Source organism: Muntiacus reevesi, chromosome 3, assembly GCF_963930625.1.
Source record: "Muntiacus reevesi chromosome 3, mMunRee1.1, whole genome shotgun sequence".
In the NCBI taxonomy this organism is placed as follows: domain Eukaryota; kingdom Metazoa; phylum Chordata; class Mammalia; order Artiodactyla; family Cervidae; genus Muntiacus; species Muntiacus reevesi.
The window spans coordinates 187,640,112-187,657,269 of NC_089251.1; the positions used below are offsets into that span (position 1 = coordinate 187,640,112).

Here is a 17,158-nt window from a genome sequence, read left to right on the forward strand (position 1 = left end):
CACAGTATATAAGGCCTAAAATAAATTATTTCTACAAGATTTTACATCCGTTCTAAGTTCTTTCAAGCCTCAAGCATTGGTAAGTACTTGTAACACATCATGTTATAAAAATTATCACATTTTATATAATTGCCACTGAAATGAGTTTCTCAGGGAAGAAATCATGCTTACTGTCCATAATGTATTTCTAACCTGTAGTGCAATGCCTGAAACAAAGCTGCTGGATGAACTGGAAAAAAAAAAAATTACTAAGAACAGAGAGAATGGATGCCCAGAATGGATGTCTGTTTGTATTTGGGACATGATAATTCTGTAGATCCTACTGTATGAGATATAAATCTTTCATTGGCCAGACCATACTTCCAATATGACCATATATGAATTCAGATTTACATATCTTAGGGATGTATAGAACATATCAGTGAATTAGTGAGAGCACTGTCATTTGGACATGATGTAAAAGCAATTGCTTATTATCTACTCTTACTGGGAGACATCTAGTATAAATATGCTCTTGACCCATGAAAATAAAAATAGGAAGTGTGTAGCTGGAGGGTAGATGTATGCCTTACTAGTCAGTCCTAACTCATGCCTCATAGCTAGGAACATATTCATCAATTAAATACCTCACTAATGTAAAAGAAAGAAATCCAAATATACTAGAAAAAATGATAAAGGGATAGTACAAGACATTAAGTGAAAGAATATGTACCGTCTGCCAAGTTTATGGAATAAGATGCTGCAAACAGAGTGGATACTTTTTGTATTTCCTTCCAAATGCATTCTTCTCCTTTCGTTTTCTGCTTTTATTAGAGGAAGTCATTATCCTAAGATTATTTTTGATCATTCTTATGACTTCTTGGCAGTTGATTACATATGCTAAAAATATTTGAGTACTATTTTTCATCTTTTTAAACTTTGTATATGTGGCATCAAATTACACATATTCTGCTTACTTCTTATTTTTGCATAAGGAATTATGAGTTTAATCTATGCAAGTGAGCATCAGTTTACTTCATGCATTTTCACAGTGTCTGTTGTCCAATTACAGTAGTGTGCTGGTTATTCAGCTATTGTCTCAGCTCCAAACCCACGGCTGTATTCTTCCTTGTGATGATGAGGTTGAGGGTAGGCAAACGCGTGTCTCCTTTGCCCCCCGGCTCCCTGGGAGGTTCTGCCCATAGAGGGCGCTAGACGGACACCACAGATTGGACAAGGAGCGGAGGGACCCCGTTGGCCCACTTGCCAGTACCGCGCGCCTGCGCCTGACGGCAGTCGTTTGTTCCAGCACCAGCTGCTTCTAGTTTTTAGTTCTGCTTTTTTCCCCACACCCAGAACTGATGTCATTGCCCTCCTTCAAAAATAACAGCGGCAACCAATGTCTCCCTAAGAGATGAGTCCCAGCTCTGTTGGGGCCCTCCCCTGGGGAGCTGGCTTCTTACACCAGCTGGAGAGCGCCCCACCCTAGGGGTCTGAGCCTCAGCTCCACAGGCTTCCCTGGAAAGCTTCTAGCTCCTACTTCCTCCTTTTCCGTTTGTTCATGAATGCCAGGAATGGCAGTTACTGCCTGTGTTACCCCTGTGTTCTTTTTTGTCCTTCAGTCATCAAATACCTGTTTAACCAAATCCCTACATTAAATTCTCCTAAAATAACTGGTGCAGGTTCTGTTTTCTTGGTTGCATCTTGTCTGATACAGCAGATAAGACAATATTCATTTGTCTTCTTTCCTACTGATGAATATGGTGGGCGTGGCAAACCTGCTGCCCTGAAATCTTGGCTAAGTTTGATCATGTGCCTATGTGCTAAGTCGCTTCAGTCGTGTCTGACTCTGCGACCCCTTGGACTATAGCCCGCCTGGCTCCTCTGTCCATGGGATTCTCCAGGCAAGAATCCTGGAGAAGGTCGCCGTGCCCTCCTCCAGGGGATCTTCTGGACCCAGGGATCAAATCCGAGTCTCCTTACCTGTCCTGGACTGGCAAGTGGGTGGGTTCTTAACTACGGATGCCCCCTGGGATAATGTAGTAAAGGACAAAACGTGGACGCAGTCGGTGGTGATACAGTGGTCGTCCCAGGCGTGTTCTCATGGCCTCTCACCCAGACCTCAGTAAAAACAGTAGCGGGCCCATTCTCGGGCTTCTTTTGAGCTGCCATGCTCTTCACTTACAGGAGGGCTGCTGAAATGATAAACTTTGGGCTCCCCCATGTGAGAACGCAGGCTTCGTGGCCACATATCTTTGACCTTGAGTATATGCTTTTTGGGGACTTATGTGATTTCTCGGTGACGAACTGAGTCAAAAGGTAAGGTCAGCTGACTGAATCATCAGTTTCAACAGGCTTTGTCCCTACTTTTTTGTGTGTGTGTGTGTGGTTTTGCTTAGGTTTTTTACTTTGGAGATATAGACTTATTATACTTATCATTAATGTTATTTCAGCCATGAAATTAAAAGACACTTACTCCTTGAAAGGAAAGTTATGACCAACCTAGACAGCATATTAAAAAGCAGAGACATTACTTTACCAACAAAGGTCTATCTAGTTAAGGCTATGGTTTTCCCAGTAGTCATGTATGGATGTGAGAGTTGGACTATAAAGAAAGCTGAGCGCCGAAGAATTGATGCTTTTGAACCATGGTGTTGGAGAAGACTCTTGAGAGTCCCTTGGACTGCAAGGAGATCCAACCAGTCCATCCTAAAGGAGATCAATCCTGGGTGTTCATTGGAAGGACTGATGTTGAAGCTGAAACTCCAACACTTTGGCCACCTGATGCGAAGAGCTGACTCATTGGAAAAGACCCTGATGCTGGGAAAGATTGAGGGCAGGAGGAGAAGGGGACAATGGAGGATGAGATGGTTGGATGGCATCACCGACACAATGGACATGAGTTTGGATGAACTACAGGAGTTGGTGATGGACAGGGAGGCCTGGCGTGCTGCAGTTCATGGGGTCGCAAAGAGTCGGACACAACTGAGTGACTGAACTGAACTGAATATTATTTCACATTATAAATAAAGGTTCTCTGATCATTCTTGTGGGTGTCTCCCTGTGCCCCTTAAGAGATCCAACAATGTTTTTTTAGATTCCTACAGCTGACTGTGAAGGTCCTGTGCTGGATGGTGATGAGGAATAAAATAAAAGCTACTTTTCCAAGAATCAGTCTAGAAGAGGAGACAGAGCATCATCTTTATCACTCATCATAATAATCAAATATTGAGCAAGTAGAATATGCCTCACACCTCACACTGTGTCATGCATCTTATTTAACACATATGATGAAAGGTACAGAATGTAACGATGGATTAATTTTGCCTTGGGAGACAAGAGAGTTGTCAGCTACCAGCTGGGTAAGTCAATCATGACATTCTAGGCAGAGTTAGTCATGTCAGCAAAGACGAAGAAGAATGGCATGCTGCAAGCAGAGACCAATATATTGAAGCAGGGGAGGGTAAAAGGAGGAAGAGAAAGGAGAGATAATGAAAACATATGAGGCCAGAAAGATAGGCAAGGATCAGATCATTGAAGAACAAATGAAGTCTGGACTTTATCCTGAAGCTAAAAGACCCATCAAAGGATTTTAGAGTATCATGATGAACTAAAATTACTAAAGTAATTTAAAAATTACTTTGCACTTTTTTATGTAGAATGGATAAGCAACAAAGTCCTACTGTAAAGCACAGAGAACTATATTCATTATCCTATAATAAAGCATAATGGAAAAGAATATGAAAAAGAATGTATATATATATGTAACTGGATCAATTTGCAGTACTGCAGTAATTAACACAACATTGTAAATCAACTATACTTCAATAAAATAGTACTTTGCTAGTGGTTTGGAGGATGGAGAAGTAGGGAAAACCAGGAGATTGTGGGGGAAGAAAGTGTTCTAAGAATGAGGTAGCCAACAAGGCAATGAAGTTGGGAATGAGAACTGACCAACTGATTTAGTAAAGGAGAGGTCAATGGTGACCTTGACAAAGTGATTAAGTCAGAGGCAAAATCCTGATAGGAGGGAAGGAATTAAGACAGAGACACAACCATGTAAAAAATTTTGTTGTACAATGGAGCCAAAAAATGAGGCAGGAACTAGAAGGTGATATCAGATCAAGAGAGGGTAGATTTTTTTTAGGGTAGGGGATACAACAGCATAATTAACCCAATAGACAAAGAAAAATTCATGATGGAGAGGAAGAGAGAATTTACAAAGCATTGTGTTTGGGATCTGGTGGACAAAGATAGGAAATGGACTTAGAGAGGGGCACAAGCAGTCATTGATAGTGAGAGGATAGGAGGTGGAATGATAGGTATGGATGCTGGCAAGTGGACTGATGCTTTGCAGGAGCTTGTGGAAGTCTATTTAGTTGGATAAACAATCCTGGAGTTCAGGAAAGAAGTTTGAGCTAAAGATAGAGGCAATAGTTTTCAGTTCATAGAGGGAAGTTAAAGGTATGAAGTAGAAAAGGATCTGCTGTAGGGGCTAGATGCTAGAATAAGGAATGGAAACTAACACTGTGGCTATTGACCATGAGTGCATTCAGAGTTCAGAGAAGTGAACAACAAAAGTGAGAGGTGAGAAACTTGAGTTGGAGGGGCAGGAGTTAGCGAGGAATCAATCCAGGATCAGACTGGTAGTATATGTATTAACATATAAAAAGTAGGGTGGTCTTGGCTAAGACCAGGAAAGACAAAATGGGACAGAGTGGGAGAAGGCTCTGATTGTCTGCCTTGATTTGATATACACATGGGAAGCATTTTACTTAATGAAAGCAAGGGTTAAGGAAAGTTTATGGTTTGCAGTATTGATTGAAGGTTAGGTTACTAGGAGTGAAATCAGAAGGGTTGATGGTAAGCCTGGTAGAGTAACGGTTGGCCATAGAATTACGTTTCTGACAATAAAAATGGAGAGCAGGTTTGTAATGGATGTTGGAACTAAAGACCTGGGGAGAGCCAACGAACTTTTAGAGACATTCTTCCAGGGGTCCTTCTCTATTTTAAAATTTTGTGACTTACATATTTATTAATAAAAGCATAATTATATTTATTTTAATACAGAACTTTAGATTCTAAATATCCTAATGCCATAATAATTTTGAACTGTCATTCAAGTTAGGTACTTGAATATTTAAGTTCAAACCTTGTTTAAACAACTTGTATCCATAATCACTTCCTACTCCTCATATATATATATGAGGCAAGACATTACTTAGCCATACTTGGTAAAAAACTATCTGAAACATGTTTCTATTGATTTCAAAATAATAAAAAGTTTATATACTTTATGGAATTAAGGAGTGTGAAGGGAAATTCCTTTGTTTCTTTTTTACTCTATTCAGAAAGTCAGGTCAAGCGAAGCAACAGGTAGAATTTCAACCTGGCATGAAAATAAGTTCCTTCTCATTATAAAGCAATTCATCTGTCTTATGTAATTCTAATACTGTCCTCAATTTTTTTTCTGAAATGAATTTGCACCTGATTGATATTATTATTTCAGGACATAAAGTCACATGGAAACTCAGTAGGGGATCTGGGGAAATGAAGGCATATTCTGATAATGAAAAAAGTTTACTCCAATTAAAGGGTTTACAATAGAACTGAAGCAACCAAAGAAACAAAAAAGACACAAATATCCAAAACTTGCCAGTTTCCCTACATCAGATGAAGCATAAGGAAAAAACCTCCTGAAGATTAGATTTTGAGTCATGTATAAGTATTTAGGGAAGAGGGCCTCCCTTGAAAAGTGAGCAGATCCTATAAAGATGAATAAATTGTATGCCCCCAAAGCCTAGCTCTTTGGTTTCTGCACATAAACTTCACAGCATTGGCTGGGTTCCAGAGAGGACCAGAGATTCAGCCAGGTGGGCACTCACCATCACTGACCATTTTGTCATCTATCTATGTTTTACACAGTGTTCAGGTAAAGTTCCAGTATTTCAGACTGTTAGGCAGGCTTTCCAAGAGAAACTGGCAACTGTGGTTTCTGCTGATAGCTTCTTATAGTGCAAACACTTAGGGCCACTGGTCATAAACATTGAGTTCAGTCATTAGCAAGTATGCAAACGTTCTCTCCTGTTATTTTGGGAGCTCTATTAAAACTGAGGCTTGCCTTAGACTCTGTTGCATATCTGTCATAGCTAACTATGTAAGTTTTCACAAATTGTTGCTATGATAGTTCCTACTACAATGATTCCACATTGGCCCTATTAATGGAGATATTGAGCCATTTAATAAAATATTTTGATTGAAAATATTGAAATAGTTTCATAAAATATTTTATTAGAAGAAAAGAGTTCAACCCCAAGTGTGTTTTGGAATGGTGTGAACTCGTCTGCTTGGCTTACTACTTCCAATTCTAGACTTGGTTGGACCTCTTAACAGTGCCAAGGGTAGCATCTCGCACTAGAGTCAATCTGATTATGTACTTCTTGCACAATGTCCTCTCTCAACATTGTGTTATAAAATCTATTCCTGAGATAGTATAAGTAGTGGTAGCAGATAGGCAGGTCTTTAACATAAAAGTTGTTCCAGCGATACAAAGTACAAGAATCTGAGCTTAACAAAGCACACTAAATTTTATCTATGATTATATCATATTTTCCAAAATATGTGGCCATTTTGGTGCTCTTTGTCCTGAGAGTTGGTGCACTGGACACTTTTCTTGCTGCAGTGCTTGAGTATGCTGTTATATTACCAAACAGAACAGAAACACCCGTGCTAAAAGAAGCAGCTTTGCTCCTGATGAACAAGAATATAGATGTTTTAGAGAAAGCACTTAAACTGGCAGCCAGGCAGGTATTGCCCCTGATACACTGGCTGGGATATTGGAAAGAAAATCTGAAACTTCATAAGACTGTGAGTGTTTTGAATTCAGTAGAAAATTTTTTGCTCCTACTTGTGCAGGGCGCACATATCATTGTGACCCCAGAAGATGGAATTTATGACTGGATCCTCACAAGGGAGACCATTTATCCCTATTTGGAGGATATCCCAGACCTTGAAGCAAACTGGATTCCATGTAGAGACCCCAGAGGTAAAGTCATTACCTTTTGACCTTTAAACAAAAAGTTGTGTTATTGTAACATAGCAAATTCAGTAAGCTTGACTAGTATTGTTGCTGACAGTCTGTGGCATTGGGCTTTGACTTCTCTAATTCTTCGTATTGTGCACCACCTGGCATGTCTCCTATTTGGTAAATGATTTGTGATGATGTCTGGTTGGTTATTTATGGATGAATAATATGTGTACACACATTTCATAATAGATGTGATTAACTGGTTTTCAACAAAGTGAGAAAGTTGCAAAATCTAGGACTTATGTTCTCAGATGTAAGTAAGGGTTCACCCATGAATACATGCCTCCTTTGCAGGAATGGTAAAAAGATGAGTGCACTTATATTCCAAAAGGCTTTGATATCGGCATGCAATGTCATCAGTATGGTGAGTGGAAATTGCACAGGGCTTGAAAACGAGGTGTTTTCTCTGAGACTATATCCTACCACCTCTTGGCTAAGTGATGTGGGAAAGAAAACCTAACCTCTTGAAGTAAAATAGAGATAATATAATTTCCTTTCCTACTTCACTTTATAGAGTAGATGTATGTGTAGGGAATTTCCTGGTGGCCCAGTGATTAGGAGTCTCAGCTTTCACTACCGAGGACCTGACTGGGGCCCTCTGGGGCCCTCCCCATCACTGATAGGGAAACTACGATTCCACAAGCCATGCAGCACGGCCAAATCCCACCCCCGACCTCACCCCACCCCCACAAAATGAATGGAAAGTGAAATAATACATAGAATCTATACAGTATGGTGTCCTCTTGAGTGTTAATTATTCCTTAAAAAAAAACTATTACTTTTTTTTTTTTTAAACAGGAGCAGGCTCTGAAATTTTGCTTTCTTGTCCTTCAAGAAAGTGTAGCAGTTGTTTATAGCTGTAGTTTAAGCATAACTTTCTGAAAGAAAATCTGCATAAAATATAAGGAAGATTATGAAAATAAATCATTTTAAGTGTACTTACTTTTTAAAATAGATCCTACATGATGGCAAAATCAATGCATTAAAAAGTTATTTACTGTGCTAGTTTTAAATTTACAGGCATCTGCTTAAAGCTTTTATCAAGTGCACAAAAAGAGAAACTTCTTTAATAATTCTGACCATCTGAAATTAATTGGAAAGCCAAGTCCAGTGTTGCAACATAAGAGCTCTTATATGTGAGTCAGGTCTCACCCTGGGATTTTCACCTTTGGAAAAATATTCTCAAAATGTTGCACAGTCTGTGTTTACAGTAACCATGTAATTATGACTCATTGTTTGCTTGTTTATGGGGCTTTTCCCAGAGCAGGAAGGACTCATTATGTGCAATAACTCAAGAGGCTTAGACTGAAATACACTCTGTTTGTCTGGGCTGACAAAACTGACTTTCCTAGGGGAAAGATGTCCTAAAAAAAAGTCTCTGGTGAAATATTTTAAGTAGGGAAAGTAGGTGACAGATGAAACTTTAATATTATTCAGTCTTGCAGACATGCAAATGGCAAACCTTCAGCTCTGTGTTGTAGAAAGGAAAAATCCAGTATTTAAGAAAATGCTAATATTGGTAAAGAAAGCCACCATTTCTTCCCTAGTCACACTCATCTCTAAAAGGGATATTTCAGGTCCACATAGTCATCCTTGTGTATTTAAATACTATCATTTAGAACACTGACACACCTCATGCTTCCTGGAGCTTTCCCCATGGGGAACTAATAGGAAACATTAAAGTGCCCTAATTATCTAGCCAAAAAAAGAAAACCAAAATAAGATATATACGTGTTTTATTAAGGCCTTCCTTAATGAATATGCACGTTGACAGTATCACTCTGTTTTTCCTGAAGGCAAGAGAAAAGAAATGATCTGAAATAATAGTCACAAATCTGTCCTTTCTAGTCAAAGATTAGTTCAACATCAATTGTAGGGGGCCTGAGAAACCTCGGCGAGTCTGAATGACCTCTACAGGCAATCAAGTCATCAGCGTCCCTGGGCGGTCTTCTTGTTGTTACAAAGTCCATAATGGCCATTATTTATTTATTGAGCACCTACTTGGTTCCTGAATCTGCACTTGATACACTAAGCACATTGTTTTATTCAGTTTAAGTAGTTTACTTATTCATTTTTTAAAAAATATACATTTATTTTATTGTTTTTATTTATTTGGTTGCGCCAGGTCTTACTTGCAGCACACATGATCTTCAATTTTCGTTGCAGCAGGCAGGATCTTTAGTTGGGGCATGTGGGATCTAGTCCCTTGAGCAGGGATTGAACCCTGGGTGCCCGCATCAGCAGTACATAATCTTAGCCACTACACCACCAGGGAACTATCTCCCACTTCAAATATGAGGAAAAGAGGGGGGCTTAAGGTCTCACAATTGGTAATTAGCCTTGCTGGAATTCAAGCACGGCCATTTCCACTGAGTCACGCTAACAGAAAGGGCTCTGAGTGCCGGAAGCATCGTCTTCTACTTGAAATCTCCATGACTAGTAAATCCACTTCTTAGCACATTCAAGTTGCAGAAATTTGGATTTTCTTTTCCAGTGAAATCTCTCATAACTTCTTTTGGTGTCCCTACTGCCTTTATAGCATGTTCGAATATGTGACTCATCTTCAAATTAGAGTCTTTTAAAAATTTGAAGCCAGCTATAGTCTTACCTATTTACTCATCTCAACCCCTTTTTACTTCTAGGATAAACATCTCCAATCTGGAAGGTTTGGGCATTACTTTGAAAAGCAATTTCATACTGTGCACTTATCCCAAGGTTTCACACAAGGGCCCTCTAAGGTGGAAGGGAAGTTATTATGCTAACTTGACATGTAAGGGCACAGACAAAAGGGTGAAATCTTTTTATTTCCTTTTCTTTTCCTTCCTTTTAAAAAATATTTCTAGTACCTAAAGCTGCATTTGTAGAGGATGGTTGGCCTGGGACCAACTGTTCACTGCCTCCTACTAGGAATGTGGCTTGCATTATGGAAAAGATTCTCTCCATTAGAAAAGCCCTTCATTTGTCTTCCTGGGAGAACTTCATAAGAAAATCTGTTGCTTCTCTTCTTCCTCCTCTTCCTCTTCCATCCATTCTGTGCTTTGGTCTTGCACTGCTGTTGTGAATCTGGCAGCTAGAATAGGTTAGTTTTCATAAAGAAGAAGATTGTATTGCATGTGTGTGCTCTCTGACCCTTTGCAACCCCTCCGAGGTTGCCTGCCAGCCTCCTCTGTCCATGGGATTCTCCAGGCAAGAATACTGGAGTGGATTGCTGTTTCCTACTCTATGGGATCTTCCTGATCCAGGGATCCAACCTGTGTCTCCTGCATTGCAAGCAGATGCTTTATCACTGCCCCACCTGGGAAGCCATTGTATTGCATATGAGCTTTTAAATCTTTGCTGTTGATTCTTTTTTTTTTTTTTTTTTTTTTAATTTTTTTATTTTTCAGTGGGTTTTGTCATACATTGATGTGAATCAGCCATAGAGTTACACGAATTCCCCATCCCGGTCTCCCATCTCACCTCCCTCTCCACCCGATTCCTCTGGATCTTCCCAGCCCAACAGGCCCGAGCACTTGACTCATGCCTCCCACCTGGGCTGGTGGTCTGTTTCACCACAGATAATATACATGCTGTTCTTTCGAAACATCCCACCCTCCCCTTCTGTTGATTCTTAACCCAGAGTTGTTGTGTGTTATAATGACAGGCAAATAAAGTATCAGTTTGGATGTTCAAAAATCATTGACACACTGTAAGTTTAAGGCAGTACTTATTGAATTAGGCTTGGCTGGACCCCTTTGCAACAAAAACTCAGCTGTCTGGCCAAGGACAACTCATCTACATTGTGGCAAATATCGGGGACAAAAATCCGTTTAATGCCAGTGACCCTCAGTGTCCCCCTGATGGTCATTACCAATACAACACTGATGTGGTGTTTAATTTTGAGGGCAGGCTTATGGCCCACTATCATAAGGTGTGAATTGCTTGTGCCCTAGCTGATCTTGACTTATTTTTGTTTGTGATATCTATATAGACTTGTCTGTTGAATGCTGGTGAGGAGACTGTTATAAACACATTCCTTAATTATTACATTTAGTTGAAAAGGGGACTTAACTTACTTTGACTTTTATATAAGGGTTACGAATTTGAATTAGTCATAAAATAGAATCTGGCAGAATATTAAAGCAGATGTGCTAATAGCCTCACAGGATTTTCTCTGAGAAAGATGGAGAAATTCTGTTTCATCACATGATTTAATACTAGAGTAAGTTTTTTGACCCAGTTTGTTAGTGTTTGCTATTAAGCTTTAGTCATTCATTCCATTAGGATCTTTTTGATTGAAATGATAGAAAAACCCCCAACTGAAATTGATTTGAAACAACACCAAAAGCAATGGAATGCCCTTGCTCAGGTACCTGAGAAAATATAAATCATAGAAAGGATAGGTCTAGTTTCTGGCATGGTCTGTATCTTAAGGCCTGGAAGATGTCAGCCATCCCCCCGGCTCGCTCTCTCTTTTTTTTATGGTGTGTTTTTTTATCCTTTCAGGCCATGCCATACTGCAGGCAGGATCTCAGTTCTCTGACTAGGGATCGAACCTATGTCCCTTGCATTGGGAGTGTGGACCTCTGGACCACCAGGGAAAGTCACCCTCTAGCTCTCTTAGTTCCTTGTAAAAAAGTTCCAACTTTCTCTCGGCTGACTATCCTTTCAGAAGCCACAAGGCTGCTAGTTACAAAGCACATATCCTAATAGGGACAAAATCCAGAGGAAGACTGAATTTCTCTTTCCTAAAAACCCCACAGAAACCTTATTATTCCTTCAACCCACCTAGGGGCCACTTGCCTGGCTTGAATCAGTCTCTTGGGAATGAAGGATGGGCTTCCACCTGAGCAGAGGACAGAAGAGTTTGGGAACCTCAGTGGTGGGGGTGGGATGGGGTGTGGCCTGAGCGCATATGCACACATCACGCCAAATAAAAACCTGAGCAGAAGGTAAGGCTGCACTCTTGAGCCCAGGGTAGATGGAGTCTGGGAGCAGTAACCAAGCTGGAGAAAAATTTCTAATGGCTTACTAATTAACAAGGTTTAGCTATTACATTGCCCAAGTTCCAGTTTACTTCACCTCACTTATATAAACCTAGCCATATCATGGGGAGACATGACAATGTTTAGTTTATTAACACGTGTTAAACTTCACATGGGCGGTGATGTTAGTCCTTAAAGAACTGAATGGAAAACCATCAGAAATTTGTGATGTTCGAAATTTCAAGTGACTTTAAGACAAATATTCATCTTTTAAATATTATTTGTAAATATGATCTCATTGGTTGATTCACTGGTTGTGAGAAAAATGAAGTATTTCAGGGTTTTTTGGTGGTGGGACCAGTGCGGGGGTGGGGTAAGATAGGGACGGGGCTTCTGGGGGCGGGGTCGAGAGAGGGTGCCACCTCCCGGGGGCGGGGCTGTGGGAGGAGCGAGGCCTTCACTAGCAAGGTAAGTTGGGGTCGTGGCCTCCAAGGTCATGGGCGGCTCTCAGACTGATGCCTGAGAGAGTGGCCTGTGGAGCTGGGATATCCATCGAGTCCAGGGGACAAGCTGAGGGGCCTGTGAGAAAACTCACAAGACAGTGGTATAGTGGGCATAATTTACACTAATTTATGTGTAATAGTTTTAAATATGCACACTAAAATACATGCAAGAAAAGATTTTGCAAATATTCATCACTTTTATTTGCCAGTTTTCTTACCAATCTTCCCCCTTTTTGCTTTTCATTAGCAATTCAATCTTTTTGCACCTGAAGTTCACTTTGATTTACCCACGGATTCAGAACATGTGACTCCCAACACTCCCTTTGGGACGCTGGGCATTTTCACTTGTTTTGATATTCTCTCACATGGCCCGGCTGCGGTGGTGGTGGAAGAGTTCCAGGTTGACAGCACCTCTGCCCCAAGGCCTGTACAATACCCTGCCCGGCCTCTCCGTATGGGCCCTTCCGTTCCCCCTTCCGTTCAGCATGGGCCCGCGCCCTGCGAGGCAACCTGCTTGCTGCCGAACCCACAACGCCAGCTGCACATGACCAGCTGCACACCAGCTGCAGGACTCCCCCGAGTCCTGCCCCAAAGGGCAGCCACAGTCTTGGGACCCCTTCACTTTCAAGCCAAGCATTGCTTTAATGATTCTTTTTTTTCCCCCCAAATTAATTAATTAAATATTTATTTATTTTTGATGGGCCTGGGTCTTCCTTGCTGTGAGCAGGCTTTCTCTAGTTGCCGCCAGCTGGGGTTACTCTTCCCTGGGTCGCACAAGCTTCTCATTGCAGTGGCTGCGCTTGTTGTGGGGTGTGCGGGCTTCAGCAGTTGTGGTGCGTATGTTTAGTTGCTCTGAGGCATGTGGCATCTTCCCAGACCAGGGATCAAACCCCTGTCCCGTGCTTTGGCAGGTGGACTCTTACCCACTGTACCACCAGAAAAGTTCTTTAATGACTTTTTAAATTAACTTTAATGAGATATGAACAGATGGAGTAGATTGGCATAATGAAAATTTGAAATAATGAGACAGCGTTGTAACACTGAGGTTCAACTTATGTAAACAACTTACACAAAGACACTATGATATGAAGACAAGTTGTAGTTCTAGACTGTCTTTAGGCTGTGATGGAGAATTTGGGGTTTTATTTTGTTACATAAATGTGATTTTGAGAATCAAAGGAAGATGATTATAGAGGAATTAAAATAAAAATATTGATTGCCAATGATAGCCAGCAGCTAATGTTTTCTTTATTTGTAAAGATCACCAGGGCAGTAGATTTATTTACTGCATGTTCATCCAAGGTCTTTCTGATATTACTACATATGTAGATCTGAAACAGGGAGCTTCTGATTCCAAAGTTTGTGGGCATTTGACTACTTCATGCTGCTTTTAGAGTGACATTGTCAGAGAAGGCCTCTGGACCAGAAACCAAATCTGCACTGAAGTTAATCCTTTGCTTTCTTTGATTAGGTTTCAAGAGATGGATGTCTGCGGAGCTGAGGCAGAGCCCCTTTGCCTATCTTGGTTCTAACCCTTTATGGAAGAGTGTTTGAGAGGGATCCTCCATGCTTAGGGCAGGGCCCTGGGTAACTACAGTGATCCTCATTCACTGCCATCCTTTCAGGATTCGCCTGGCAAAGGGGTGGGGGGGAGAGAGAGCCCAGCCCATAATATCTGTTTAGAAGATGTGTCATGACTTTGCAGAAACAGCCAACTTAAGAAGACTTAAAAAGAAATGGATGAGTGCACACGTTTTGCATACTCGCTCTGGGAGTTGCAGTCATCTTCTGTGTGGGTGCACATAAGTGTGTGTCACTATGTCCAAGTATGGTGCAACATGTTCTATGGGAGGAGAGCCATGAAGAGTCCTTGTGTGGTAACTGCTCTAATGAATGCAAATACTGTATCTCTCATTTGTAAATGCTCAGGGTTAGTGTGGAGAATGTGGAGAGTATTTGGTCCTGGTCAGTTAGGATACAGAAAGTTAAAAACACAGATATCTTTTAAATAACTTTTTAGCAAGTTGAAATTCTTCCATTATCTCTTTATTCTACTTTTATGGAATATCTGTATGGTAGTTAGATACTTGTGAACGGAAATTTAAAAAGAGATAAATGAATAAATGATCTACTTCAGAACACACAGTGTTTCCTTCTGAAAGTTTTGTCTTAGAATGTACCCAATCCTGGTTAAACCCTCTCATCCTCTGGAGTTTGTTGGAGCCTGTGCTAGACAGGGTCTTCCCTAGAAAACGCCAGCCTGTCACCTTTTCCCCAGTTACCTTCGGCCCCTTGACCCTGGCATCCTGAGTCCTTCTCCTGGTTGGTCACTTATTAACTCTGGGAAGAGATACATGTATGTGAGAGAAGAGGAGCTCTCTAGGATGTGTGGGAGAGGCTGAGGATCTCTCCGAGTTTGGGAACACATTTCCCCTCCTCTAAAAGATATGACAACTGCTTTTCTAGATTTTTCCCAAGTGTTTATTTCCACTTGATTTAATTCAATCCAGTTCCAGGAAGTTGGAGACATTCTAGGCAGCAGAAAATACCTGTGGTCTCTCTGCTTCCATCATACCTGGAATCTCTCTCCAGGGGCTAGGGTGGAATCTGTGCTCTGGACTCCTCTGTGCAGGATGGAGGCTTCTTCCCCATGATGACCTCGTGTTGGTTCTTTCTAAGCTTCTTCTTCCTCTTCTAGACAGTTGTTTGGAGCTTGCTTTAGTATCTAGTGGCCCCAGCTTCCTCACCACCCCTTACCCCATGCATCTTTTATAGCCAACCTCTGCCCCTTCTCTAGTCCCAGGAACTGCAGAATCACTGCATCCCATGGGTGTTCTCAGCTCTTACCGTGACTAAACAACCTAGTGTTCCTCTTTTTATATCCCATGTTGTTTTGGCCCTTATCTTTTAACATCCCATGTCTTTTATTTCTTTGAGCTCTATTTTTGTCTCTGCCCCTTCTCCTCCTTAATTCTCATTTTATTTACCATGACTCATTAATAAGGACCTTGCTAGACTCAACCCTCACAACTGTGTCTTCCTCATTGAAATTTTTTCTTTGGAAAGTGAAGCCACTCTCCTGTCTTCAGCTACTGTTTCTGAGGCAACAATGTATATAATTCATTGGAAGGAAAAAAAAATTTTTTTCATGAGAGTTAGTTTAAGTCATATAATAATGATTAGAGACTATTAAAAAAAAACCAAAAGGTGTATTAAGTCCTATGGTAAACATATATAGTCTTACAATATAAACAACTTTATCAATTAGATTAATGTCAATAGGAAATTGACAGTATTCTAGCCATTAAACATTAATATGTAGGTGAATATACTTAGAGGACCTCCCAAGTGATGCTAATGGTAAAGAATCTGTTTGCCAATGCAGGAGACACAAGAGATGTGGATTCAGTCTCTGGGCCAAGAAGATCCCCTGGAGAAGGGAATAACAACTCACTCTAGTATTCTTGCTTGTACAATCCCATGGACAGAGGAGCCTGGCAGGCTACAGTCCATAGGCTCACAGAGTTCCTGCAACTGGTGATTGAGACCCATAGTATACTTAGAAACTGTAGAGAAACAGAGATCTAATCTTTTATCACACACACTAGAATTCTGACTCTAATACCACTTCTGATTACCAGCTATGATTCTGACACCTGATTTTGATGTGTGAATTTTTCCCCAACACCATCAAGAAATTTTCCAACACCAGCTGGGAGTCCAACAGTTCAGTGCAATTCTGACCTCATCTAACTGCAGATGGTGTTGGATGCCATAAGACTGCCTTCTCCCCACGTCAGACTTGGGTTGTGAACCCCGTTGTCTCCTGTCCTTCTGACCAATTGGCTATAGATTAGAAGTTTCATGGACCTTCTCCTTAGGTTTGATGAGTTTCCCAGAGTGCTCACAGAACTCAGAGGAACAGTTTACTTACTTGATTACCAGTTTATGACAAAAGGGTGTTACTGAAGAACAGCCAGATGGAAGAGGTGCAGAAGGTGAGGTATGGGAGAGGGACTCTAAGCTTCCCTGTCCTCTGGAGCATGCGATTCTTCCCACATGTCTTCCCATTTACAAACCAGAAAGCTCTCTGAACCCCATCATGACATAGGTATGACTGATTAAACTATTGACCATAGGTTAGCTCCTCCTCCCTCTCTGGAGGTCAGGGGGATGGGACTGAAAGTTCCAAGCTTCTAAACCCTTGGCTGGTTCTCCTATCAACCAGCTCTCAGCCTTAGGTACTTTCCAAAAGTCACTTTATTTTATCAAAACAAAAGACATCTTTATTTCTCTCATCACAAAAAATTCCATGGATTTCAAACGCTCTGTGGAGGAAAAAATGTCAAGTGTTAGTCACTCAGTCATTTAGTCACTTTGCAATCCCATGACCTGTAGCCTGCGATGCTCCTCTGTCTATGAGGATAAAGATCAAATATATATTTCTTATTATAAGTCACAATATTGCACATAAAACACGTGTGCATAGGTATACACACAGATGTTCTCAGATGCTCATCTTATCTCATCCTCAATGTCGCCCTATGAGATCAGCATTTTGTTGATCTCTCTTAAATTAGCTGGATCAGCTAAATCAACTAGATTAGCTGGGTCAGCTGAGGAGA

At 40.9% G+C, this 17,158-nt stretch overlaps 1 pseudogene; it reads left to right on the forward strand.

Moving 5' to 3' along the window:
• Window positions 1-6,573: 6,573 nt before the first annotated feature.
• On the forward strand, window positions 6,574-13,178 carry LOC136164172 (vascular non-inflammatory molecule 3-like; annotated as a pseudogene).
• The last annotated feature ends 3,980 nt before the right edge of the window (window positions 13,179-17,158 follow it).